The 27888-nt window shown below is 43.3% G+C and overlaps 1 protein-coding gene across 1 annotated transcript in view; it reads right to left on the reverse strand.

The window, feature by feature from the left end:
* HSD17B2 (hydroxysteroid 17-beta dehydrogenase 2) overlaps window positions 1-27888 on the reverse strand; it is a 64585-nt gene that overhangs the window by 31397 nt on the left and 5300 nt on the right. The gene's annotated exons all lie outside the window — the stretch shown is intronic.

The following is a 27888-nucleotide window of genomic DNA, read 5'->3' on the forward strand; positions in this document are numbered from 1 at the left end:
CCAGCCAAGAGGGTATTAGGGACCCCGGAAAGAGTGTTTTATACCCACAAGTGCAAAATGTAGATGTCTGAAATTCCCAAGTTGAAGATAACATGAACATTAAATCACCCTTTGAGCTACATACACCATGATAAACAAATAACAGTTAATGTCTTTCTCCTTTTAATGAGAGAGTATTTCACATTGCCTGTGTCATGTGATCTTCCTTGGACTCCTGCAGGGATCTCTTTTGTCAGTAGCCAGACATCCCCGCCAAGAATTGGGAAATAAGGAAAATTAGAGTACATGCAGAGAATCAACTCAAAGATCAGTATGCGAGTGGGCAGAAAAGAGATCTTGCTTCCAAGCTAACAACAGGGGCCTGAAATCTACTGTCCGCAAAGAGAGGACAGGTGTTCACATACACTGTTGATAAACATGTGCAGGACTAAAATCAGCCAATGTGAATTCGCCTATCTTTTGACCCCAAAAGTCTCAGTATTCATCCTAGAGAACTACTTGCAGGTACATAAATGATGTTCTTTATAGCACGGTGTAAGAGCAAAAGAAGGAATTAAATGTCCATGAATAGGAGAATGGTTACATACATTATGGTACATAAAATGGAATACAACAAAGCAGTTTTAAAGATGGAATAGAACTATCCAAAATGACATGGATATTGCTCCAAGATGCTTTGTTAAGTGAAATAAAATAACTTGCGGTATAATAATAATTAATAAAATCCAATTTAATGCAAAAAAGGAGGAGAGTTGATTCTATACATACCAAGGTGTGGAAATGTAAAAGCAAACAAACAAAAAAGAATTTGGAAGGAGAGGTCCCTAAGTTCCCCTTAGGAAGAGAGGCAGAATGGTGGGGGACCTTATCTTGTAATGTTTACCATTTTTGCTACAAGAAAGTACTTTTTTCTTTTTTTAAAGGCTATGCTAATTAGAATGGAGATTGGCCAGCCCTCTAAGTGTAGAAAAGGGTGGAAAAGAGAGAGAAAGTCTAGCATGGTTGGCATCTGCAAACACTGCCAGAGAGAGAATGATAGTCATGACAAAAGGTGTCTGTGCTCCTGTCCTTCTGACACCATTAAGAGATGAATGCCTCTGGTTGCCATCACTGATTGCGTTTAACGTTTGCTCCATCTCCTTCCTTCTTATGTCTCCATGTGTGTCGGTGCTCAGTAAATAGCCTTTGAGTGTAAGTGGTTTCCTCCCTGGGGCTGGCCAGAAGAGGAGATGGTACCAACTGAGACAGATGCAAGTGTCTGGACCATGTGATAGACACCTGCCTTAATGTAAATTAATGCATTAGAATTCTGGTACAAATACATAATAATATGTGTGTATAACCATTTTGTGCCCAGTTCCTGAAGAAATGGACCTGTTGCTGGACAAATCCAACTTCTGGATCCACAGTGCTGAGGCCAGAAGCTGAGCACTGGCAAGTTCACCAGTCAGCAGACCAATGCTGTGTGGGTCTCCCTGGAATCCCCTAAATACCACTGGTGGTCAAGTCTATCCTATAAAATTATTCCCGAAATGTCTACAGTAGAAATTATCCTTCCTATCTTACAGGTGAGGGAACTGAAAACAAGAGATGCCAAGATCACACAGATGGTAGGGATCAACCTGGACTCTTTATTGGATCCTAAATCCAAGTTCACCAGTCACTGTCATACTGGACCAGCCACCTTCTCCTTCATCTGTGTGAGCAGAGAAGGGAGGTTTGGGCAAGCTAATCCCAGGATGATCCTCTTGTGGTCTGTAAGAAAGGATATGAATTAACCTGAAAATAACTAACTTTGAACCAGGTTGAAGTGAAAAGTACCTAGAGCCTGGTTATACACACCCTGCTGGGTGAGGCCAAGAGTTTCATGGACAGCCTCTCCCATTTTATGATGTGCCATACCTTATGCTTCTGCCTTATTATTGGCACAGCTAGATATATGGGAGGCATGGATTTTAAAGCACCCAGTTCCCCTTAGAGGCTTGTGTGATATCAGGATGCCCAGCATATTCCTTCTGCACAGAGAAGAAAACTGCTCTGCAGTGCAGAGATGAAGACCATGACCTTGACTCTACAGGGCATATAAACACCCAACCAGGGTGTCTGCTGCTGTCTAGAGACCTAAGACAGGAGGAAAAGGGTCATCCACCCAATTAGAGCTGCTGACCATGAAGACATGCAAACTGTCACCTGTATCCAAACCTGAAGTCCATCATCTGCTCCCCAAATCCACATGAGAATCATGAACTTCGCACTTTCCAGTCCTTCCTTTGACCTTGCATCCCACAAACACTTTGATGTGTTCAACACTGTATGCCTCCACACATGATGCTGAGAGCTTCCCCTTCCCCACAGGGGGTCCGTCCATAAGGTTGTAATTGTCCTGTGTAACTCCACCACTTGTCTAAGGCTGATTGGACCAGAGTCAACCAGCTTTTCTCTTTCAGAAATGTGGGGTTGTGGCTGCAAGATCCAAAGCAGTGTCCGATACTGTCTGACCCAGAAGGACATTAAACTCAATAGCAAATGGGGGTCTGGGGGTCTGTCTTCCTTCATGCACATGGAGATATGGGCTAAGTCCTCTTGAAGAGTAACAAGAGGCAAAGCTACAAATAAGAGCAGAGTCTGAGGTCGGATGTTGTCCACAGACATAGACGAGCATCTTCTTGGCTCATGATAACTTTTCAGTCTCTGGTAAACCTCAAGTGACCTCTTCCCCATGTGTGTCTTAAGAAATTCCACATCCTCATAATAATCCCTCTTCTTTCTCAAGTTAGTTTCAGTATCTTTCCTAAACTCCATCTTTTTCACTTACTGCAGACACTAAAACTAGTTATCTCTGCTTTGGAAAACAGTCCTCAAAAGGTTAAATGTAATGTTACCAGATGACCTAGCAATTCTGCTCCTAGGTGTGTACCCAAGAGAAATGAAAATATATGTTTCTGCAAAAACCTGTACACGAATGTTCATAGAAGCATTATTCACAATAACAGAAAAAAGGAAACTAACCAAACATCCATCAACTAATGAATGGATAAAAAATATGGTATATCCAACAGTGGGATATTATTAAGCCATAGAAAGGAATGAAGTTTCTAGGCTTGCTACAGTACGAACATTGAAAACATTATACTGAGTGTAACAAGCCAGTGCGGTAGGTAAAGGGATGAGAGCAAGGAGGAGACATTGTGATCTTGACTCCTTTTCCTCTGAGCAGAGGATAATTTGTCACATTTTGGAAGGCAATGCCTTTGAGCAGCTTCATGAGCCTAGGATCTGACTCTCTTAGGAAAGTTCCTTGGAAGAGCCTACAGGTGATGACAGTGTTGAACTTTAGACAAGCCCTGTAATCCTGGAAAACTGCAAAGGTTAACAAATGTCCCCACCCTTTTGTGTTCTGGGAAGCAGCTCACTGCAAATAACTCCCTTCCCCATATGACTTAGATGAGACTCACAGATGCTCCCACTTGTGTACCTATGACAAGGCCAGACCCAGAGCCTCCAAACTCCCTTTCTTTGTTTTTGTGGTTAGTTGAACTGCCTGTTTCCACTGGTCGCTCAGAACAAAGTGTTTGTTAACCTAACTTCGGTGTAGTTTCTCTCCTTTCCCCAGGTCCTGGGCCACCCTCAGCCTGAGCCAGCAGACAAGTCGTCTTTACAGACCTTCCTGATCAGCCCTCAACGTCTGTCTGATTGTGTCACTCTGATCATCCCAGCCCCCAACACCCACTTCTTTCTAGCCTTGTTTATGCCTCTTTAGCAACACAAAACATTTACTGCCTCATCTTGAGACACTTGGAGATTATGTAGTTAGAACATTCCCTCTACTGCAATAATCCTTTTGAGTAAAATCTTTCCTAACTAAATCTGAGTTTGCTTTTATTTGGCAGTGAATTAATGAAGCCAGAGATCACAGGAGACCATCTGCTTGTGTTTACCTATGAGGCAGTGTGGCATAGGGGCATGGGTACGAATCTAGTCCTGCTATTCCTGCCTGTCTAACCCTAGAGAACCTTTCTAATTGCTCTGTGCCTCCGCTTCCTTATCTGTAAAATGGGCTTAATAATGGTACCCATGTCAGTTAATATTTGTGAAGTGCCTAATAGAGCCTATTCCAAATAATTACTACATCGGTCTTTTTAGAAAACAATACTGTGTCTTTATTTTAATTTTCAGGTGTTTCCACTCACATTATTGGTAAGCGTAGAGTTTGCCTCTACTGACTGTCAGCTGAACATCTTGGTTAAGACTCAGACTGCCTGATTCTCCTCTTCCACTTTCCTATGTGACTTTCCCGATATGGGCCTCGGGAAAGTCACACATAACCATGTGGAACCTCCACTTCCTCACGTGGAATGTAGGGTCATCATAATACCCCCTCCTAGGCTGGCATGGGAAGTCAGCAAGACAGGATTTCACACTGGCCCAGCGTGTTGTGAATGGCTGTCATTAGTATCATGGCTCTAACCCTGGCGTCATTTCTGACTTATGATGTTAGAGATCAGGCTGTGCTAGCCCCTGGTGTCTATGAAGTCTTGAGGCAGTTCAGGGGTCAGAGGGCTTTGAAAAAATCTGTGGCTGAGGAATCGCTCCTTGAGGAGAGGGAAAAACAATTGTGTACTCCGGAAACCCAGCGACAAAGCCAGGGCTTTCGTGAGAAGGTGGAAGGGTTTCATAAGAGTTACCCAACAGTGGTGTTTGACAATACGCACACCGAGTATGGATTGCCTGTTTACCAAGTTCCAGCTAGTTCACATGCATTTACTCATTGAATACTCTCAATCATCGTGGGAAGTAAGTAATGTTACCATCACCCATTTACAGAGGAGGAAACTGAGACATGGAAGGATTAAGTCATTCAGCTAAGACATAGCAAAGGTAGTTTGGAGCCAGGCACAGACTGGGATAGAAACAATTCGGGTATAAAATATTCAAATCCTCCAAAGCACAAGGCCTAGCCCATAGTGGATGTTCAATAAAAAAGCACATGTTGGATGAATAAGCATTGAAGAGGGCACTAGAATATGAGTGCCTTACAAACCAAGAGAGGGTCCTTTGTCGCTAGAGCTGAGGACACCTGACTCATAGTAAGTGCTCAACGGGAGAAAATGCTGAGGTTGGTGTTAAACTATGTCATTTGGGATCATTCTATCTCTAGCAGCCTGGAAACCCATCAACCTGGAACAGGCAATGAGTACTAGAGACCCATTTGTACAAGATTGGAGTGAATTTGAAATAGCAGTTGATTCTAAAAATAGTAATAAAGTCTCAGTTTATGTGCAAATTGGAAATAATGTGAATCACCTTGAATTTTAGAGCGTTAGGAATTGTATATTGTAGTTGCAAAGTGTATTTATGCTACTGCCACATGGGGGCACTATATTAGCTGGTGAACGGAAACACCCCATCATTTGTTGGTTCAAGTCTTAAACTGGGCAAATTGTGAATAACGCGTGTTTGGGAGTTCCTCAGGCCAGGCCCCTTGAATGAAATGCATCCACCCTGTAAATACAGGACTGAGTGATGGGATGCATGTGCTCTGGAACACAAGCACTGTCCTTTGGAAGCTACAGTTAGAGAGAAGGAAGAGGGGGAAGAATTTACAAACCTGTAAATGGTTTTTAGTCATTAATAAAACATCATACAAGAAATAAAACCTCACAGTCAATACTGAGATCAATAAAAGAAGACCTTCTCCATAATCTCACCAATACTGCATAACTCTCATAATGTTCATATTCTTTTTCTTCTAGTCTCCTTTCCTACATATCGTTCTTTAACAGTTATAGCACACATACAATTCGACAGCTGATTTTTAAATTACTATTATATAGACCAGTTTTACATATTTCTACATAGTCTTCAAAACCATAATTTTTCATTACTGTAGATAAAATTGTCCTTATTAAAATGCAGCCAAGAAAAATGATGAGAACCTGGATTCTGGAGCTGGGAGACCTGGGTTCAAATCCCAGCTCTGTCACTTAACAGCTGTGTGACTTTGGTTGTCACTTAACCTCTCTGTGCCCCAGTTTCCCCATCTTTAAAATGCAGTGACACTAGGACCTGGCTCATAGAGCTGTCAGGAGAATTAAATAATTTTATGTATTAAAGGAATTGGAACAAGGTCTGGCACAAAGCCACTACTCTCCAGGTGTTTATTAAATAAATGGTAACTTTTTTTTTTTTTTTTTTTTTTTGAAACAGAGTCTCACTCTGTCGCCCAGGCTTGAGTGCAGTGGCACAATCTTGGCTCACTGCAACCTCCACCTCCCGTGTTCAAGCAATTATCTTCTTCAGCCTCCCGAGTAGCTGGGATTACAGGAGCCCACCACCACGCCCAGCTAATTTTTGTATTTTTAGTAGAGACGGGGTTTCACCATCTTGGCCAGGCTGGTCTTGAACCCCTGACCTCGTGATCCACCCGCCTTGGTCTCCCAAAGTGCTGGGATTACAGGCATGAGCCACGGCGCCCGGCCCATAAATGGTAACTTTTTAAAAAACCCACACTACACTACTCCTTTCACTGGCTTCTTCTAGTTTCTGGAACCAAAAGGGTTTTCAGTTCAGTTCTCCTCTCAGAAGGTCTTCACCGCTATTCTAGCCACAGTGAAGAATCAGCCAAAGATCACAGCTCTGCTTTCTGAGTCCTTACCCCTAAAGCTCCTCCGAGCACCCCCTATGCCAGTGATATCTTCAACCACCAGCAGCTTAAGGCGGAGATGCTAACGGGGTTGGTATCTTCAGAGGCACCAAGACCCTTTCTCATAGTGGAAGCCCACTTCTAATAGTAGAATGGACAAACACAAATCGAAGATCTACTAGGTATCAGTAAAAGGATGTGATCTGAACAAGCATTTCATTTGTCCCATACAATTAATTTTGTAAAAATTTGAACAAAGACTCAAAATCGAGAGATTGTACCTGAAAACCCAGAGCAATGATTTCTCTTGATTAACCAGATGAGCCAGCATTCCCACAAGGGACTCATCAGCTGAGGCTGAGGACCTCCAGGGCTCCCCCTCTGATGGGGTATGCACTCCAAGGAACAAGGTTCACTCATCAAGAGCTCACACACACATTCCCATCACCAGCTTCCCTCAGTAATGCAGCCTGCCCTGAGCCCATAGCCTTTTGAGCTGGAGACCCCTGACATACAGTTTCCCACTTACGAAGGTCATCTGAATCAAAGCTGTTTATCTGGTTGAAAGCCTGTGGGAAACTAGTGGGAAATGAACTTTCCCCACCCTTTCGTTTAAGACTTAGGCAATCCATCAGATTGCCACCCTCATGTTGACATTGCCTGTTCCCCATAAAATAGATTAAGGTATAATAAAATGTTAGATAAATACAACAAAACTCCAGCATACTTAGGATTGCCCTGAGGTCAAAATAAAGCTCAACTCTTAATCCAGGAAGAGCAACTGCTTGACATCCCACCTCTTTTGCCCTCAGCATTCTTAAACGATAACAGTTGTCGGGTGAGGAGGCCTTGGGAAATAGCTAGATTTTTCATGTCAATTTTTTTAATGGAAACAAATGTTTTTTTCTTGGAACACAACCTTGATGAAGAATTCTCCCATATTCTTGTCATTCCTGTGTTAAGATGAGCAACTGAAATGCCCGGGAAATTAAATACTCGCCCAAAGTTACACAACGGGAATGTGGTAGAGTCGGCCCTGAAACCCAGGTTTGCTCTTTGCAAAGCACATTCCTTTACTGTCCCGGTACCACTTTTAACTTCTGACACTTCTTCCTACCTGTCTTCACCTCCATTCTTTTGCTCACTTATTCATTCAGGGAGATCACTGTGTTAGGTCCTAACAACCCCCACCCATAAAAGACAAATACTCCCTGGCTTCACGAAGCGTACTGCTTAGGAAAGAGGTTTTCACGCCTGAGTCCCAATACAGTCTAAAAAAAAGTCAACGCCCAGGTCCCATCCCCATAGAGTCTCATTTAATTGGCCTGGATGGGATCAGTACCCACTGGCAACAGTTTCTGAGATCTCTCCAGGAGATTCCAAAGTTCAGCCAGGATTGAGAGCCACCAATGCAGGGCAGTGATTTTCAACCACGGACAATTTTGTCCCTTGGGGAATATCTGGCAATGTCTGGAAACATTTTTGGTTGTCACAACACAGAGTACTATTGAGGCCAGGGATGCTTCTCAACATCTGCCAGCCAACATCCAGCCTCAAATGTCAACAGTGCCAAAGCTGAGAAATCCTGGTCTAGAGAGAAAATGCACATTGGATAAATAATTACAATATTGGTGAACGTTATTAATAGGAAAGACTTAGGAATATAAGTCATAGTCTACTTTGACAGAGAACTCCAGGTTCCTCCTTAAGGGAACCCTCATCAGAAAAAAAAATATGGGCAGGAAAGAGAAGAAACTAGGTGATCGCCCTCAGGGTATGGACTCTCTTGGGCTGTCTGGTTCACTGTTCTAGACCCCACACCTACTGAGCGACTGTAGTAAATATTTACTGAAAGACAGAATAAGCAACTGAGTAAATGAAGAAGTATCACAGTCCGGGCACCACCCATCACCTTCTCACAGTTTCATGTGCTTGCCCTGTACTCACTCCCTGGACCCACTCATCAGCCTCCCTGAGCTCTGCCATCTGTCCACAGTGCCTAAAAATCAGATTCTTTCTTTTAAATTACCTTCATTTTTTAATAGGAATATAACTTGTGAAAAGTTTCTCAAATTCTGTATTCACAAAGGAAACTGAACTATACAGATGACTAATTCAGCATTCAGCTAAGACCTGGTCACCAAGAAAATTCGCATTACCCTTAGGGCACAGGTGAACCAACACAAAGCTGATGTGGGAATGGGTGGGGTAGGCGGGCCCTAATGACTTTTGCCCATGAAAGGGGACTACAAAAGTTTGAGAGCCTTATGTTTATATATGCTATCTTGCTTTATGCTTGCAACCTAAGGTAAGGTGCTCATTTTTTAAAAAAACAGATTTTATTTTTTAGAGCAAATTTAGATTTACAAAAAAATCAGAAAGCTAGTACTGAGAGTTCCCAAATACTTCGCATACAGTTTCCCTGTTATTAACATCTTATGGCTGGATGTGGTAGCTCACACCTGTAATTCCAGAACTTTGGGAGGCTGAGGCAGGAGAATCGCTTGAGCCTAAGAGTTTGAGACCAACCTGGGTAACAAACGGAGGCCCTGCCTCTACAAATAATTTAAAAATTAGCCAAGTGTGCTGGCACACGCCCCTGGCCCCAGCTACTCAGGAGGCTGAGGTGGGAGAATCACCTGAGCCCAGGAGGTTGAGGCTGCAGTGAGCATGATCACACTGCTGCACTCCAGCCTGAGTGACAGAGCAAGACCCTGTCTCAAAAAAAAAAAGTTAACAACAGCAGCAAAAATCTTACATTAATATGATGTAGTTACACCTTCTACAATTAATGACCCAATACTGATACATTATTATTGACTAAATTCTATGCTTTATTCAGATTGCATTACTTTTACCTAATGTCCTTTTTCTGCTGTAGGATCCTGTTCAGGACATTGTTACATTTAGTCATCCTGTTTGCTTAGACTCCTCTGGGCTATGACAGGTTCTCAGACCTGACATAGTTGACATAGTTGATGGTTTGAAGGAGTGCTCATCAGGTATTTTGTAGAATGACTCTCTATCTGAATTTGTCTGATGCTTTTCTCCTGATTAGACTGGGAGTATAGGTTTGGGGGAAGAAGATCACAGAGGTAAAATGCCATTTCACATCACATCACATCACATCACATCAAGGGTACATAGCACCCATGTGACGTAAGACCGCTGCTGATGTTGACCTGGAAGATATTGACCTGGATGAAGTAGTGTTCATCAGTTTTCTCCACTGCACAGTTGCTTTTTCCCCTTCCCAAGCTGTACACTTTGAAACGAAGCTGTTGTGCACAGACCACCCTTAAAAACTGGGGAGTTAGTCTGAGCGCAGTGGCTCACGCCTGTAATCCCAACATTTTGCAAGGCCAAGGCGGGTGGATCATGACGTCAGGAGATCGAGACCATCCTGGCCAACGTGGTGAAACCCTGTCTCTACTAAAAATACAAAAATTAGCCGGGCATGGTGGCAGGCGCCTATAGTCCTAGCTACTCAGGAGGCTGAGGCAGGAGAATCACTTGAACCAGAGACGTGGAGCTTGCAGTGAGCTGAGATCACACCACTGCACTCCAGCCTGGTGACAGAGCGAGACACCATCTCAAAAAAAAAAAAAAAGAAAGAACAGAAAAAAAAAAAAAGAAAAAGTGGGGAGTCATGCTCCTTCTTTAGGGTGGAATAGCTCCATAAATTAATTGGAATTCTGCAGAGAAGATTTATCTCTTCTCCCTCACTTATTAATTTGTTCAATTACTTATTTATATCAGTTTGGACTCATGAACATTGATTTTATACTTTGGGTTATAGCTTACTACTTTATTTATTGTGTTGCTCTAATTCTTCCAGCTTTGGCTATTTAGAGCTTCCAGTTGGCTCCCATAAAAAAAGTGTACATTTTTTCCCATTTTACAGAGGAGGAAACCAAGCCTCAGAAAGAATATAAAAAGTTTCCAGCCTCACCCAAGTGAAAAAGCAGAGGTGCAATTTGAACCCTACGTCCATAAGATTCTAAGGCACCTGTTTGGTTGGTTGGTTGTTTTTGTTTGTTTATATTTCCTGTCTAACACATTCTCTCTGAATATAGTCAACTTCCATGAATCAATGACTGGTGTATATTTCACCTATCATTGTGAATAAGCAATAGCATTTTTGAGGTTACCAATCTGCTATGTATTATACATTATAGAGAAACTTAATCAGCACCCAGGTTAAGAAATGGAACATCACCAGTTCACCAGCAATCTCCCTTATATCTCCTTTCAGTTGTCCCCACCCCTCATAGGTTACCACAATCCTGACTTATAACAGCATAGATCTGTTTTACCTGATTTTTGTTTTAAATAAATGGAATTAGGTGTCAGTCCTCTTTGTGGCTGGCTTCTTTTGTTCATTCTCCTATGTTTTCCTGTGGTTTGGTTAATAGAAGTTTTTTTGTAAATGTTCCAACCATATATTTCACAAGAATGGCTACAAGTAAAGTAACACTTGTAAAAACACGTTAAGCAACTACATAAAAAGTAAATTTACTTAAGATTAGCATGACACAAAAAAGAGAAAATGAAGCAGAGATACAACTAAATTGCCCCACTATCGCAGGGTCCTTTTTATAATTGTCTAAGGTTTTATATAAGTAGGGCAGCCTTACTAATGTTCCTTTTTTTCATGGGAAAGATGCTTCCTGACTGACATGCCAACACATGACCAAAAACTCACTCAGCTGCTTCTAAAATGTAATGGTACAAGATGCAACTTGCCAAACTTGAATAAAATCCAAGATGTCTGTGATTTACAGTTTTCTATCTTTTGTTTCATTACTAATTACCACCATTGACCTAGTTCTTTACAACAGAGATGTCCCCGGGCAAGCTTACCCTTCTCATGCCACCGTGGACACTGTTCAATCAAATCACCTCTCCCTTAGAATCTACTCACCCCAATACTCCTCACCAACCACAGAGGAAACCAATTTGCCACCCTCACTCACACCAGAGCACTGTGTTATTTTCTAGTTGGATCCATGTTTTCATTGCATGGTTTTCCAGTTGAATCCAGGCTTCTCATTTCTGCTCCATTCTTACGACATCTCTCCCCAACTCAGGAACTTGCTCTGACACCCACTTGCCTGATAGGTAATGGATACAGTATACTGTCTGGATGTTAATAACTCCTGCCATTTGCCCACTCCAGGGAAGTTTTGTACATTTCCCAACCTTAGGACCTACCTTCTATTCTAGTTGGGCTGATTTCTTCATTATCTCACATACGTCCTGCTTACTCCATCCTGTGTTCCTGCCTATTCATTATCTCATTCTTTCAATAGCTCTTTGTTAAGCATGTGTCATGTACTCTTCTACATCATGGGGACACGGCAACATGTAAAACCCTCCAAGTCCCCATCCCACGGAGCTTAGCTTGTAGGGGGTGATGGGAGACATTCAATAAGCAAACGTATTGATGTCAGGTGGGAATGGATGTTTGCAACAGAATAGTGACTGGGTGCCAGGATGCCATGTTCGGGGACAGCAACTCTGAGTGGGTAGCAGCTGAACAGCTATCCCAGGGAAGGGTGCACCAGGTACAGTGCAGAGCAGGTGCAAAGGCTCTCAGACAGGAACAGAATTCTCAGTCGAAGAGCAGAGAGGCCATTCTAACCAGAGGAAAATAAGCAAAGAAGAGAATAAAAGGAGCTAAATTATAGCAGTAGTTCAAGGCCAGTCCATGTGGCCTTCAAGTCAGTGATTTTCAGTCCCCCTCAACCCCCAACCAGGGAACATTTGACAATGTCTGGAGACGTTTTTGGTTGTAAAAACGGGGATGGGCTACTGATATCTGGTGAGGCCAGGGAGCTGCTAAAGACCCCAAAATGCATAGAACAGACCCCACCACAAAGGACCATCTGGCCGCAAATGTTGAGAGAGCCGAGGTTGAGAGACTCTGCTTTCGGCCATGGGGAAGACCGTGAGTTTCATTGTAAAGTGTGATGAGAGATATCATCAGAAAGTTTTGAACCAAGGTGTGACTTGAGTTGACTTAGGTTTAAAAAAAAAAAAAAGAAATATTTCTATTGGACAGCACCCTTCCTTTTCTGCTAAAGACACTAGTGGGGAAAGAGGAAAAAAATGACACCCCAAAGAGATGAAGTGGGAGTGGGGACAGAAAGTAACATTTCTGGAGGTTGGAAAATTAAGTTGGTAGAAATGGCTAAGTGGTATGTTAAGAATAGGGCAGGGCTGGGCACGGTGGCTCATGCCTGTAATCTCAGCATTTTGGGAGACTGAGGCAGGCGGATAACTTGAGGTCAGGAGTTCGAGGCCAGTCTGGACAACATGGTGAAACCCCATCTCTGCTAAAAATGCAAAAATTAGCCAGCTGTGGTGGCACACGCCCGTAGTCCCAGCTACTTTGGAGGCTGAAGCAGGAGAATCGCTTGGGAGGCGGAGGTTGCAGTGAGCCAAGATCGCACCACTGTACTCCAGCCCGGGCGACGGAGTGAGACTCTGTCTCAAAAAATAAATAAATAAATAAATAAATAAATAAATAAATAAATAAATAAAAGAATAGGGCAGTCTGTTAATGGCTATGAGGTTTTTGGGAGGGTGATAAAAGTGTGGAATAAGTGGTGATGGTTGCATAACCTTGTAAATACAGTGAAAACCACTGAAATGTATACCTTAAAGAGTAAATTTTATGGTATGTCAATTATATCTCAATAAAAAGTTATATTAGGCCAGGCACAGTGGCTCATGTCTGTAATCCCAGCACTTTGAGGGGCCGAGGCTGGAGGATCACTTGAGGCCAGGAGTTTGAGTCCAGCCTGGGCAATACGGCGAAACCCCGTGTCTACTTAAAACACAAAAATTAGCTGGCCATGCTGGTGCACATCTGTAATCCCAGCTACTCAGGAGGCTGAGACATGAAAATCACTTGAACCCAGGAGTCGGAGGTTGCAGTGAGCCAAGATCACACCAATACACTCCAGCCTGGCTGACAGAGCGAGACTCTGTCTCAAAAAAAAAAAAGTTAGATTTAAAAAAGAATGGAGCAGTCTAATATTTACAATGTCTGTGATGACAGAGGAGCCCTGAATTTTCTGGAAAGCATATTACTTTCATCTGATCTATGTGCGTGGCTTTTCTTTCTTTTTTTTTTTTTTTTTTCAATAGGTGGGTTAAGGTAAGTGATTAAGGAGAAAGGGCTCATGAAATGTTTGGTCTGATAGCAGAGTAAAGAATGAGAGATGAGAGTTCATCTTCACTAGAAATCACAGCTAGAGGTGACTTGGAGAAAGACAAGCTTGGGAACTTGTAAACATGCAGTGGAAGGCATGGATAGACCTCCCTTAGGTCATCATGTAAGGACTCACGCATATGATCTCTTTTTTGTTTGTTTTGTTTTGTTTTGTTTTCACACGGAGTCTAACTCTGTCACCCAGGCTGGAGTGCAGTGGCCAGATCTCAGCTCACTGCAAGCTCCGCCTCCTGGATTCACGCTATTCTCCTGCCTCAGCCTCCCAAGTAGCTGGGACTACAGGCGCCCGGCTCAATGCCTGGCTAATTTTTTGTGTTTTTAGCAGAGACGGGGTTTCACTGAAGCACATGATCTCTTGACTTCATGAGCATGGTGACCTTAACTGATATCTGAATCACTTTGATTATCAGGAACAACTGCTTATTAAATAAAAATGATAATGAACTTCTATCTATGGTCATGCATTCTATGTTAGAACTTCTTTACATAATACAAGGGGAAGATGGTCTACCAGTCCAGTACCATCCATGTTCAGTGTTGTGTGAGCTCCCCAGTAGCAATACAAGATGAAACTTTCTTTCCACGGGCAGCAGCCCACAAAGTCTTCTCTGTGCACAGTCTCAGAGCTGATAGAACATCTTTAGAGGTCAACCACAACCAAAGAGTCTAATCAGTTCACTCAGCTTCCCTCTGCCCCCCATACTGGACTGGGTGCTACAGGTACAATGGTGACCAAGATGGACAGAGTTCTTGGCCTCAAGGTCTTACAGACTAGTGGAGAACTCAGAGTCCATGGCTAGTGCTGTGAACTTTCCCCAGTCCTGCTAAACTTATCATTGGTTATGTTGGTGTTTTTTATCTTAGTTTTCAATCCCCGCTACTTAAATAAATAAATAAATATAAAAACTTGGGAGAAAGAAAAATGGAGATATTTCAATTTTGTCTTTTCATCTCTGTAGACTGCAGGGGTGTATCAAGTGTAGTTTACTTGGGATGTGCGCCTCTTCCAAATCTTCTCTACCTGTAAGACTTTGGTTTGACTTTTTCTCCTGCAGTCCAGGTGACTCTGATCACTAATTCCCTGATGTACATGGGCTCCTTCTGTTGACCTCTGCATTTGCCAAGCAGCCGAAGCCTGTGCTAGCAGAAAAAAAGACTTCTTCTTAGCAACTTTTAGCTAATAAGTGCTATAGTTGGAATGTGTTCCCCAAATTTCATATGTAGTAAACTTAATCCTCAAATTCATATGTTGATAGCATTGAGAGGTGGAGCCTTTGGGAGGTAGTTAGGACTAGACAAGGTCATCAATGGGGCCCCCGAGAGGGGACTGGTGGCTTTATAAGAAGAGGAAGAGAGACCTAAGCTGGCATGCTCTTGCTTTCTTGCCATATGATGCCCTCTACCATGTTATGATGAGAAAAGGAGGTCCTCACCCAATGCCAGTGCCTTGCTCTTGGGTTTTTCAGCCTCCAGAACTGTGAGTGAATAAATGCCTGTTATTTTAAGGCAACTAGTTTGTTATACTTTTTTACAGCAGCTCCAGGAGACCAACAAAGTGAACTACCCGTCTCCTACCACATGTGATCTTCAGTAGACTTCCTAACCCTGCCCAAGCTAAGAGAAAGGATGCTTTTTCCCTGGATTGTGAGTTTTGAGCATAAAAAAATAGAGAGATGGGCAAGAGCTAGATTCAGGCCTAGCTTTGTCAGTTACTCTCCCAGTGGGACTAGGAAAAGCTAGTCCAAGGGAAATGCATGCCCAGGGTCTAGCCTTCTGTAGATAGTTTCTGAGCAGGTAGAAGACCTCAACGGATGCTCCCCCGCTATGAGCAAACTAGAACTCACTGACAATTCCATTCACAAGAACCTCTCACTAGAACCGTTTGGATACAGGACAGTTCCCTTGCTCTGACCAAGGAGGAACAGCTGCCCACACTCAGTTCCCTGGGTCTAAGAGACAGTCAGACAATATCTTTGTTAAATTCATTATTTGCAAAGGCCTGGGGCAGAACACCAAAACAGAAAAAGAGGTAAGAGGATCCAGGCGTAGCTTCTCAATTTTTGCAAACCAGAATGCCCACCCAAATAACAGAGAGGGGCACAGCCTCCCCAGTCCCACAGCCCACCAAGGAGGGACCTGGGATTGCTCATTTTTCCAGGAACCAACCCCCTATAATAGTCTCCGCAAGCTACCTACAAGACTGTCATCAAATCTCGGATACAACTTGATCCCTGGTTATATACCACACAGACGTTATTTCTTGAGCACCTATGATGTGGTTGGCTCTGCATAAGGCACCGAGGGCACAGTGTGATCCTATCCTTGGTGATGGTGAGCCCTTGATAGAGACCTGCACCAGGTGCCAAGGGCACATGAAGAAGTATCCAAAGTCCACGGGGCCTGGGAGAGAGCAGGGAAGATTACACAGCTAAGCAAACTCTCAAAACTAGTATCCCCATTTTACAGATTAGTAATCTGAGGCTCTGAGATGTTAATTATCTGTCCCAGGTGACACACCAAGCAACTGGAAGAGCTGAGAAGCTGCAACTAACTAATTCCAAAGTCCATGCTCTTTTTTTTTTTTTTTTTTTTAAGTTCTGGGATACATGTGCCGAACATACAGGTTTGTTACATAGGTATACATGTGCCATGGTAGTTTGCTGCACCTATCAACATGTCACCCTGGTGTTAAACCCTGCCTGCATTAGCTATTTGTCCTGAGGCTTTCCCTCCCCTCACTCCCACTCCAACAGGCCCCAATGTGTGTCATTTCCCTCTCTGTGTCCATATGTTCTCATAGTTAAGTTCTCACTTGTGTGTGAGAACATGCGGTGTTTGGTTTTCGGTTCCTGTGTTAGTTTGCTGAGGATGATGGCTTCCAGCTTCATCCATGTCCCTGCAAAGGACATTATCTCATTCCTTTTTAGTCCATGCTCTTTTTGCGCTGCTAGATAATCTCTCTCACCCTGGGGGGAAGGCACTTGCCTGCCTAGCAGTCACAGTCTTCGTTGGCTTATGCATTCATTCATGCATGCACACATTTCTTCAGTAGATGTTTCTTAAGCATCCACTGCATACTAGGAGCTGTATGAGATGCTGTTATTACAGAACTGAATGAAATAATCAAGATAGTCTAGTGGGACTATGACACAGATATTTACTTGATAAATACTCAATTTCAAGGTGAGAAAAGTACTATGAAGGTAACAAATAGGTTATGAAGATTGAGAAATACACCTGGAGACTTAAAGCCTGGAGAACAGAGAATACCTGTTCAAGAAGTTAATATTTAAGCTAGTAGTTATCAACTGGCAGGGATTTTGTCCTCATGGGGCATTTGGCATTGTCTAGAGACATTTCTTCTTATCACAACTGGGGAGCAGATTACTGTGTCATCCAGTGAGTAGAGACTAAACATCCTATAATGTACAGAAAAGCCCCAACGACAAAGAAATTTTCCAGCCCCAAACGTCAATAGTGCCAAGACTTAAAAACAAAAAAAACAGAAACCATGACTACAAGCAGTTAATTGTTATGTCTTCGACTAAGACATGAAGGTGAAGAAGTAAGCCAGCCTGTAAAGCAAGGAGGAAAAAACATTCCAGGTGAAAAGAAGAGTGCATGGAAAGGCTTAAGAGCTTGGTGCTTCCAGCTAACCTGCAGGGAAGAGAGGTGTGGGATCTGGGGGCTCAAATTCCACAGGGCCCTCTGGTCTTGGGCAAAAGCTTGGGTTAGAATTCTCTATAGCAGAACGCCTTTGATGGGTGTTAAGCCAGAAAAAGACCTTCAGGCTACTCTGCAGGGAACAGGTTAAAGAGACAAAAGAGGAATCCCAGAAGTGAGCAAGTAGCCCTAAAAGAAATGACGGTAGCTTTGACTGCATCAGAAGCAGAGGAGGTGACGAGCCGTGGACATATCTAGGTGCACTTTGAAAGTAATAGCCTCAGCACAGAGAACAAATTGTATATGGGTGGGCGGTGGAGGAGATGGGCAGACAAATGAGAATGGAGGGGAGCTCGTGGGATTCTGGTCTCTACAGAGTGCTGGGTAGTGCAGCTCACCAAGATGGGGAACACTGAGCAAGGGCCAGGAAGAGAAGGGTCCCAAATCAAGAACTCAGTTTCAAGCATGTAAAGCCTGAGACACCCAATTGAACTGGGTATATAAGGGTTGGAGAGGGAAACTGTTTATACGAGATTTTGAGCTGTGGTCCATTAGTAAAGTAGGGCTGGCTGTCCACTAACTTCACCTGGGATGGAGGCTCTCTAAAGAAACACCAATGCCCAGGCACATGCCTTAGATCAGGTGAACTTGAGCTCTGGGAGTGGGTGCCCAAACATCATTATTTTTTAAAAGCCCCAAGGTGATTCTAACACACAGTGATGGTTGACATCCACTAGATTCGAGAAGCTGTCCCAAGGTGGAGACCTTCTCTGTACGCATGCAGCCCCACTGCGGGACTGAGAAGCCTCACCTTTGTGCCTTACCAAAGGAACTGTCTCTAGTTTGTGTCTATTGAAAAATTCCATCTCTGCTGCATCAGCGGTTGGCTGAAGTCTATCTGTCAAAACAATGAACTGCTTGTAGTCTCCGGCATTCTTGTGTTACCTGCAGTTCCAGACCTTTTGTTCCAAGACTCTCTTGTTTATGGCAATGTCAATCTCCTGGTAAGGCCCCAGGGCTGTTTCCTCTCTTTCATTCTTTGGGGGACAGAATGTTTGCAATCTCTTTGGTGAACTTTCTTTCCAAAATGCTCACAGCATCTTCTGACACTGTGTACTCAAAGCAGGAGATATATTCAGACCTGGCCTATTCTTCAAGGTCCAGTTAAATCTCCATTTCCCTTTAATATTATGGGGCACCCATCATGTGACTTGCTTTGTACCTGGCATTTGGGGACACCATGATCCACATGAATGGCATGACCCCTGATCTAGGACAAAGTGTCTCAACCTGAGAGCTATTGACATTTGAGGTCAGGTAATTTCTTTGTGGTAGGGGCTGTGCTTTGCATTATAGAATGTTTAGTGACATCCTGGCTTCAACACTCAATACCTGTAGCATGTTGTCGTTCCCCCCTACCCTATAGATTTTGACAAACAAAAATATCTCCAGAATTGCCAAATATTCCCCTAGGTAGCCAAATTGCTCCCAGTCGAGAACAACTGCTTGAGAGGGAAGAGTATATTAAATAAATAGTCACAGAGAATGCTGATAAAGAATATGAAAGGGTCATAAACAGGAGAGATGTAATTGAACAGAGAGATATAAGCTCAAGCTGGGACTACCTGTTCTAGCCCAGAAAGTAGCCAGGATTATTTTCATCATAATGCATTCTCTTATTACTTTATTGTCCTTTGTCTTCTTTGATTTCCTACAACAGCATTCACTGTTGTGTACTATGCAGCCAGGCACAGCACTAAACATTTGGCATGCTCATTTCATTTTATTCTCATAGCTATTCTACTGACTACAAGCAGTTCATTGTCATGTCTTATACAACTACCGTATAACCAATATTGGCACCACAAACAATTGAAGATTTCCTATATAAGCAAATTGCCTTTCTAACCAATAGCATGACATATTAGTCTTGCAAACTAGAACAAAAGCTCAGACATCTATAGTGTCCACTTTTCCTTATCTCTTAAACAACAGCCTCCTAGTTCATCAGTTATCACAATCCTTTTTGTACTATTAATGTCTCTTTTTCAAGTCCTTCCTTCTGGATTTCCAAATCACTCCCCAAATTTCTCTCTTCCACCAAATTTTTTCTTTTGATCTTCATGTTCCCTGGAGCTAATTCCCCATCTGCTCTTTCCCTTTTCCACCAAAATTCTCAAATTTTCAGAGTTGACCACTAACATCATCTCCTTGCTGCCTTTGCACTGGGACTCCTTCCTGTACCTTTTCCTGAAAGAATCTCTCTAATCGGTATCCCCAAGGCAGTGAAATGCAGAGCTATCATCTCATCTCATTCACTCGCTCCTCCATATTGGATGTTGTTCGTATTTTCCTTGGAACCCTGCACCACCTAGGTCTCCCTCCCACCTCCTATCCTATAGATATGAGTGGACCCAACCGCCCAGTGCCCTGTCCTAATCTCTGTCTATGCACTTCTCTCAGATATCTTTTTAGCTTTCAGAGCTTCATTTGTCCTACCTATGTGGAAGATTAACCTAATTTTATCTTCCATCTTGGGCTGTTTCTTGGATTTTAGCCTCGTTTCTCCAATTTAATTTGGACACCACCACCTGAATACAACCTTGCCATTTCAAATTCAACATGTCTCAAACGAAAGATACTACGTTTTTCACAAAGTCAGCTCCTTTTCCTCAGTCTTGCAAGACCTACAGTTTCTCTTCATTGTAAAATCACCCTCAGACCCTCAGAATCATACTCTATGTTTCTTTGTCTATGCGTTCATTCCTTGAGCCTGTTGTGGGTGCCGTGTTTTTCACTGGGGCCATCATGCCTCCCTGCATGGAGCTCATAGTCCATCTGGAAATACAGGCAGTCAAAAGAGCAATCAGAAGACAGCCATGATAGGGAGAGTCCAATGTGTAATGGGTCTCTCCTTTTCTTCTCTGCCTAGGTCCAATGAGACAGCAAGTTCTATAGGGCTTTCTTCATAAAGTCCCTCCAGTTGGCTGCTTGCTCTTCCAACTCGTGGCCTCTACCCCAGCCTGCTACATGCTCTTGCTTCTTCTCACTTCTGCCCACTTCTCTGAACCCTCACACCTTACACTGTCTTTTAATGTCCTGGCTTTTTGCCTACCTACTCCTCTATACTACAAGTTGATTCATTGTTATGAATGCATGTTATTTGCCACTGTATTCCCAGTACCAGGCACAGAGGTGCTCAATAAATGTTGGTGAAATAATGAATGAATGGATTCTAATCCCCTTTCCACACTACTAATCAGAGTTCTTTTTTAAAACCCTCCTACGCCATTGTCTTCTTCTCTAGCTCTTCCCTAAACTTCATGCTTTAACAGCATACCAGGTAGGTTCTGAAGTAGTAATCTAGAGGTGGCCAGATAACAACCCCCAGGCACGACTGGGAATATTTGGAAAACAGTGACGAGCTTCATGAGCAGAAGGCACTCATGATTGCTCACTGGAAAAGTACCACCCCTGCTAATGGAGGGAGATCTGGAAGTTCCTGGCTGTTCAGTCTTCAGTGTTCTCTGGTGCTATGGGGTAAGGAGCTCTCTTTCTTAAGGAAGGAAAGTGAGCTTTGCCGTAAGATTCTGTGCCTGAACGTGGAAGGTGCTTCGGTCAACCAAGCAGGTCTGAAAAAGTTGGCGGCCATCGCCCCTTTCCCTCAACGGGGCACATTCGCCATCTGCCTGTCTGCACTGCGTGTATTATCTCCTTGAGCTAAAAGACCTGCATTTGAATTCCAGCACTGCCAATTACTTATTTGTCATGTGGCCTTAATTATATAAACTTGAAAACCCCAATTTTGTCATCGTTAAACTGGGTTAATAATGAACAATAATAAATAAATTAAAAAATAATAATAATAATGAAAACCATTTCATCAATATCTGGACCATGATCACTCTAGAATATGGGTATTGGGTATATTTTGTATATTTGCTCCTCTTGTGTACACTTAAAGATTTACATACTTTTTTTTTTTTTTTTTTTTTTGCCATCTTGGCTCACCGCAACATCTGACTCCCATGTTCAAGCAATCCTTCTGTCTCAGCCTCCCAAGTAGCTGGGATTACAGATGCCCACCACCATACCTGGCTAATTTTTGTATTTTTGGTAGATATGGGGTTTCACCATGTTGCTCAGGCTGGTGTTGAACTCCTGGACTTAAGTGATCCGCCCGCGTTGGCCTCCCAAAGTGCTTGGATTGCAGGTGTGAGCCACCATGCCTGGCCCATAATAATTTTTAAATATCTTATATAAGATATATCCTGGCTGGGCGCGGTGGCTCACGCCTGTAATCCCAGCACTTTGGGAGGCCGAGACGGGCGGATCACGAGGTCAGGAGATCGAGACCATCCTGATTAACACGGTGAAACCCCGTCTCTACTAAAAAATACAAAAAACTAGCCAGGCGAGGTGGCGGGTGCCTGTAGTCCCAGCTACTCGGGAGGCTGAGACAGGAGAATGGCATAAACCCAGGAGGCAGAGCTTGCAGTGAGCTGAAATTCGGCCACTGAACTCCAGCCTGGGCAACAGAGCGAGACTCCGTCTCAAAAAAATAAAAATAAAAATAAAAAAATTTTAAAAACCCAGATATCCTATAAGGTGTTTGTGAGAATTAAATGAAATTAGGCATAGAAAGTGCTCCTTACAATGCCTGACACATAGGAAGCCTCTGACACAAGGTGGCTCTCAATAGCACAGTCACACCACTATCCTAGCCATGAGGGTCTTGCGGCACTGAGATCATCTTATCCATTCATTGGTTTGTTTGCATTATGTCTTCCTCCACTAGAATTAAGCTTCATAAGGGCAAGGCCTTATTCTGTTTTTTGTTTCACACTGTATCTCGAGTGTGCATAGTAGGCAATTGGTACTGAAAACATTAGCCGTTAAAACAAGCAGTTTCAGCCCCAGACACAGCTCACATCAATCACTCATCCTGCTTCCAGTCAGCACCCTTCGCTCCCCACCTAAGAGGTAATGCCCTGTCTCATAGAGATGAGGACTCAGGAGGAAATGCAACAGGTGAACAGTTTGCCTAGAGCAAAGGTCTTCACAATCCAGCACCTCCCAAAGACTCTCTGTAACAGAAGAACCAAAAAGACAGTTCAGGGTAAATTATCAGGAGAAAAAACTCAAGAGGCTAGAGTGGTCCCAGCAGAAGCTTTCAGCGAGGTCAGAGCTTAAAAGGGCAAGAACCAAAGGTAGACAGCACAGAGCCGAAAGTCTCCACACTAGAGAAGCATTTGTCAGTGAAAAAACTGGATTAAGCTGAGACCTGCAAAACAAGTCTGCTACAAAAAGAGGGCTTGCCAGCCAAGGAACAGTCAGAATGCAAAGAACAAAGGAGCAGGGCACCATTGTATGAGGCAGATGAGGCACATTAATGAATGACCCAGAAGACAGAACTCTCATCGCTTATTTTCCTTTCATCTCCTTTGCCAAGGGGATTACTGGACTAGAAAAGATAGGAAATAGGTAAAAATCATTATATTTTATGAAGCAGCTACTATGTATCAGGCAGCAACATATATTCACAATCTTGCTTAATACTTAGAAGAGATATCAATCTTGATTCCACTTTATATGTGAGAAAAATTAACCTCAGAGAGGTGAAGCAGCTTGCTCATGAGTGCAGAGCTAGTGAGTAGCCTAATACCTTCATTTAGATACTGTATATCTTAAGAGGGAAGCTTAAGATGGATGGGGGGCTCCCTGGGGGTAAACAGCCCAGTGCTGACCCCATTTAAGTTCACAGTCAAACCTCCCTGGACCATTTTCATACCAGCTGCAGTTTAGACACAGCATCTGCTATTTAGAGAGCTGGTTTTCTTTTGTTTTTTTCTCTTTTCTTTCTTTTCTTTTTTTTTTTTTTTTACAGAGTCTCACTCTGTCACCCAGGCTGGAGTGCGGTGGTATGATCTCAGCTCACTGCAACCTCTGCCTCCCATGTTCAAGCAACTCTCCTGCCTCAGCCTCCTGAGTAGAGTAGCTGGGATTACAGGTGCACACCACCACACCCTGCTAATTTTTGTATTTTTAGTAGAGATGGGGTTTCGCCCTGTTGGACAAGCTGGTTTCGAACTCCTGACCTGAGGTGATCTGCCTGCCTTGGCCTCCCAAACTGCTGAGATTACAGGTGTGAGCAACCATGCCCGGCCAGAAGAGTTGGTTTTCTGAACCTAGTGTGACAGGGGAACACTTCTTCCCCACTTCCTATGCTCTTTGAAATATGGAGGGATATCTTTCAGTGTGACATTCCTGGCCACTCTGGCTCCCCTACCCTCCTTCCCCCAAGGGAGGTAGAGCAAAGTATCTGATTGGTGAGTTTGGCGGAAAGAACTGGACATGAACATTTTACCTAGTGCAAAGGTCTTTTCTCTCTCTAGCAGGAGAACCAAATGACAATTCAGAGAAAATGATCAGGACTGAGAAGGAGAGGAGAAAACCCAAGAGGCCAGACCATCCTGTGGACACTGTCATCTCTTCCTTCCAACCTCCCAGCCTATAAAACACCTCTGCTAAGCCCAGCTGCCCAGTCCAGGCCCCATCTGAGGGTGAGGCCTGAGACTTTTCCACCTTGCCTTGGCTGAGCACCGTTATTACCACATGCCAGACCTGTGCTCCAATATGCATCTATCAGGAATAAAGCTGATGTCTTAAGCTCCCTGTATTGTTTCTCCATTGGTTCAGAATTCGGGGGGAAATGGGGTTTAGGGACTGACCCCACCAAACAAAGCAACAGCATCTGGTGAAGAACCCTACATTTGTTCTGATTTAATTTCACCTCATTTAGCTCCAGTTGGGTTTGCATTGCTCATACCAAGATGCTATGTGATATTAACTCTGAGTCAACAGCTCAGAGGAATGTCAATAAAGAAACTGGAAATGGTTCAGAGGAGGCTAAAGAGAATGATGAACATTCTGGAAACTAGGCCATGGGAAGAATGGTAAAAAGAATGAGAAGATTTAGTTCAAAGAAGACTTGGCTCTGATATGATGCAGTCCACATGTTTCAAGGGCAATCATGCAAAATAATACTTTAATTAGGTTATGTGACTTCCAAGAGCAGAGTTAACTTCAAGGGAAGAATATTTTGCTCATTATAGGGAAGATATTTACAACTATTAGCATTGTATAAAAATGAAATAATTTCCACCAATAGAGGATCAAACCCCTGTCACTGGGATTATTCAAAACCCCAATGGATGAAATGGGATGATCCTGAACAGGGTGTTCCGGTATTTGGAAATGGTTGGGTCTGAAATAAAGTTTATCTATATGATTTTTATAAACCCTAAAGTGGCTGAATGAACTGTCTTGGCTCCTCACCCCTTTTGCCCCAATATCACAAGTGACCTAAAACAAGGAGGGCAGGCCAGGGGAGATCCCTTGCATGTGGCCGGATCCTGGCTGGGGAGCCCCAGTCCCCACACAGCACTTGCTAATGGGAGGGAACATGGAAGGCTCAGAGCTCTACATGCTCCACTAGGGAAAAGCTTGGCCCAAGAGGAACTTCTTTTTCCCTTCATCCTTCCTTGAAGGAGTCTGTGATAGCCCAAGTAAGAAGACAGAGGCCCTGATAGCAACTAACCTGCAAAAATGATGTCAAGAGATGCAACTCCATAAGCAAGAGAAAAGTTTCTTCTCTGCCTGCTTCTCTCTGCAGGAACCAAAGCAGAAGTTGAAAGCTAACATGTGGCCACAAGAATATGTTGTTTGATCTATGGGATTGTTTAAAATATAAGAAAGAGGCCAGATGCAGTAGCTTACACCCGTAATCCCAGCACTTTGGGAGGCCGAGGCAGGTGGACTAGCTGAGGTCAGGAGTTCAATACCAGCCTGACCAACATGGTGAAAGCCTGTCTCTACTAAAAATACAAAGTTAGCTAGGCATTGTGGCGGGTGTCTGTAAACCCAGCTACCTGGGGGGCTGAGGCAGGAGAATTGCTTGAACCCAGGAGGAGGAGGTTGCAGTGAGCCAAGATCGTGCCATTGCACTCCAGCCTGGGTAACAAGACCAAAACTCCTTCTCAAAAAATAATAAATAAAATAAAATAAAATATAAGAAAGAAGTCATTGCCAACTTGTTTTAAATGGGAGATTTTACACACAAAGATCCACAATTTTCATTTTGCCCTGAAATACCACAAAAGTGGCAAAGTGGCAATAATTGACTGGAAGTAGGAAGCAGCTGCCTTCTCTAGTCAGGGGGTATGTGCTCCAGTTTGTATGGGACTTACCACCCTCCACCAAGTTCTAGACACTGAGGACAAGTGCGATAGTTCCGGCTCACACCTGTAATCCCAGCACTTTGGGAGGCCGAGGCGGGAAGATCACCTGACGTCAGGGGTTCAAGCCCAGCCTGGTCAACATGGTGAAACTCCATCTCTACTAAAAAATACAAAAATTAGCTGGGTATGGTGGCGGGCCCCTGTAATCCCAGCTACTCGGGAGGCTGAGGCAAGGAGAATTGCTTGAACCTGAGAGGCAGAGATTGCAGTGAACCAAGATTGCACTACTACACTCCAGCCTGGGCAACAGAGCGAGACTCTGTGCAAAAAAAAATTTTTTAAAAAGAAAAGAAAGGGGAAAGGTTCAGGACAGGAGATAATACATTTGTTTTAAAACATGCCAAATTTAAAGTTTCAGGCTAAATTTCTGGAAATATGAGTCAGGAGCTCATCAGAATGTCAGGTATACAAAACCACGATTTACCAATCCTCTCACAGAGGAGACAATTGATACCACAGGAGCAGGTATGACTTTGCTACTGGGTAGGGAATGCAGCCAAATAGGAAGGTGAAGTAAAGACAGAGTCAGAGGTTACCTTGGAGGAAGGGTAGGAAGAAGAACCTGGAAGAGTCAAAGGACAAAGAAATGCGGGAGAAGCATGGAAATGCAGTTCTTGCAAGGCTAGCGAGGCCAAGAAAAGAAGGAAAATATGGTCAGTGGTGCTGGAGCAGAAGTCAAGCTCTGGTGATTAGAGGACACCAGTGACCCTCAGAGAGCAGTTTCAGCAGTCTGGGGGGAGCCAGTGCATGTTCTATTTGTACCACTTCCTGGGTAAGCAGGAGCACGCTTAGAACCAAATCAGCACAAAGCCTTGTCCAGGGCAAGCCAACAATTAAGTCACCATGGAACAATGGAGCTTCCAACGGCTCAGCCTTGTCACTCTGCCCTTTTTATGCAAATAACCCCAGCAAAAAGAAGAGCAAAGGTAAGTACTTCAGTAAGTGGGCAGATTGGGACAATCTTATTGTGTCCAACTGACGACCATGAAAAGGAGAGGACATTTCACCCACATGGCTGGTTCACTCACGGTGCATTCGCTCATTAACGCTGTGTTAGGCCTAATGTGCTCAGAGACTGAGAAGAGGCACATGGTCATGAAAAGAGACCTGGTTCCTGCCTTCAAGCAGCTTGCAGTATAGTTGGGATGGATTTCCATGCCATCCGAATACTCCCCAATCAAAACACTCCATCTATAATGCCTGATACAATCATTGTTCAAACTTTCACAAAATCACCTGGGTTAACCACACCTTTGTATGCTTCCCTGTAGTAGGAAAAGGTAAAACTTAAACCTCATGATAAGTGGGGACATTTGTTCATGTAAAAAGCATCTGGTAGACTGGATTACAGACTCACTGACGACCATCCTTTCAACATCCACCATCACTTTATTGCTCTATCTACAAATCTAACCAAGTTCTATTTCATTATTTCCAACTTCCAGCGATATTTCACTTGAACTACGCTTCACTGCTCTCAGACTCAGTTCTGAAGTCAGGCTTAGCACACGGCATTTCTCAAGTCATCACCCTCTGCAAACATCCCTAGCCCTGTCTGTGGTAACCTTATTTCATCATCTTTCATAAGTATCTTCTACACCCAATCAATTGCCAAGCTCTGTGTTAGGCAGAGTCATGGGCACATAATAGACGTTCAATATTTACTTTTTGGTTGAGTGGACACATTTTATATTCTGGGTAACCTTTGTAGGCTAATACCAACTATGGATCTAACACTTCTAATGACAGTGGTTAAGAGGATGGCTTTTGGTAAGCGTTGGATCTGATCTGGGTTTAGTCCAATCTCTGCTACTTAGTAGCTCAGTGACTTTGGACATATTCCCTTGTTTACAAATGTAAATTATTAGGGTTGTGAGAATCAAATATAAAATGCATGTAAAGCTCAGAGCACAGAGATGTTATTTCTCTTAGTCTCTTAGTACAATGTCAATGTTTATCCATCTAAATAATCTAACGTGCAATCCAAAGGAGTCCAAACCCCAAGATGATACCAATGGTATTCAACTTGAGAACCTTAGTTG

Source organism: Papio anubis, chromosome 18, assembly GCF_008728515.1.
Source record: "Papio anubis isolate 15944 chromosome 18, Panubis1.0, whole genome shotgun sequence".
In the NCBI taxonomy this organism is placed as follows: Eukaryota; Metazoa; Chordata; class Mammalia; order Primates; family Cercopithecidae; genus Papio; species Papio anubis.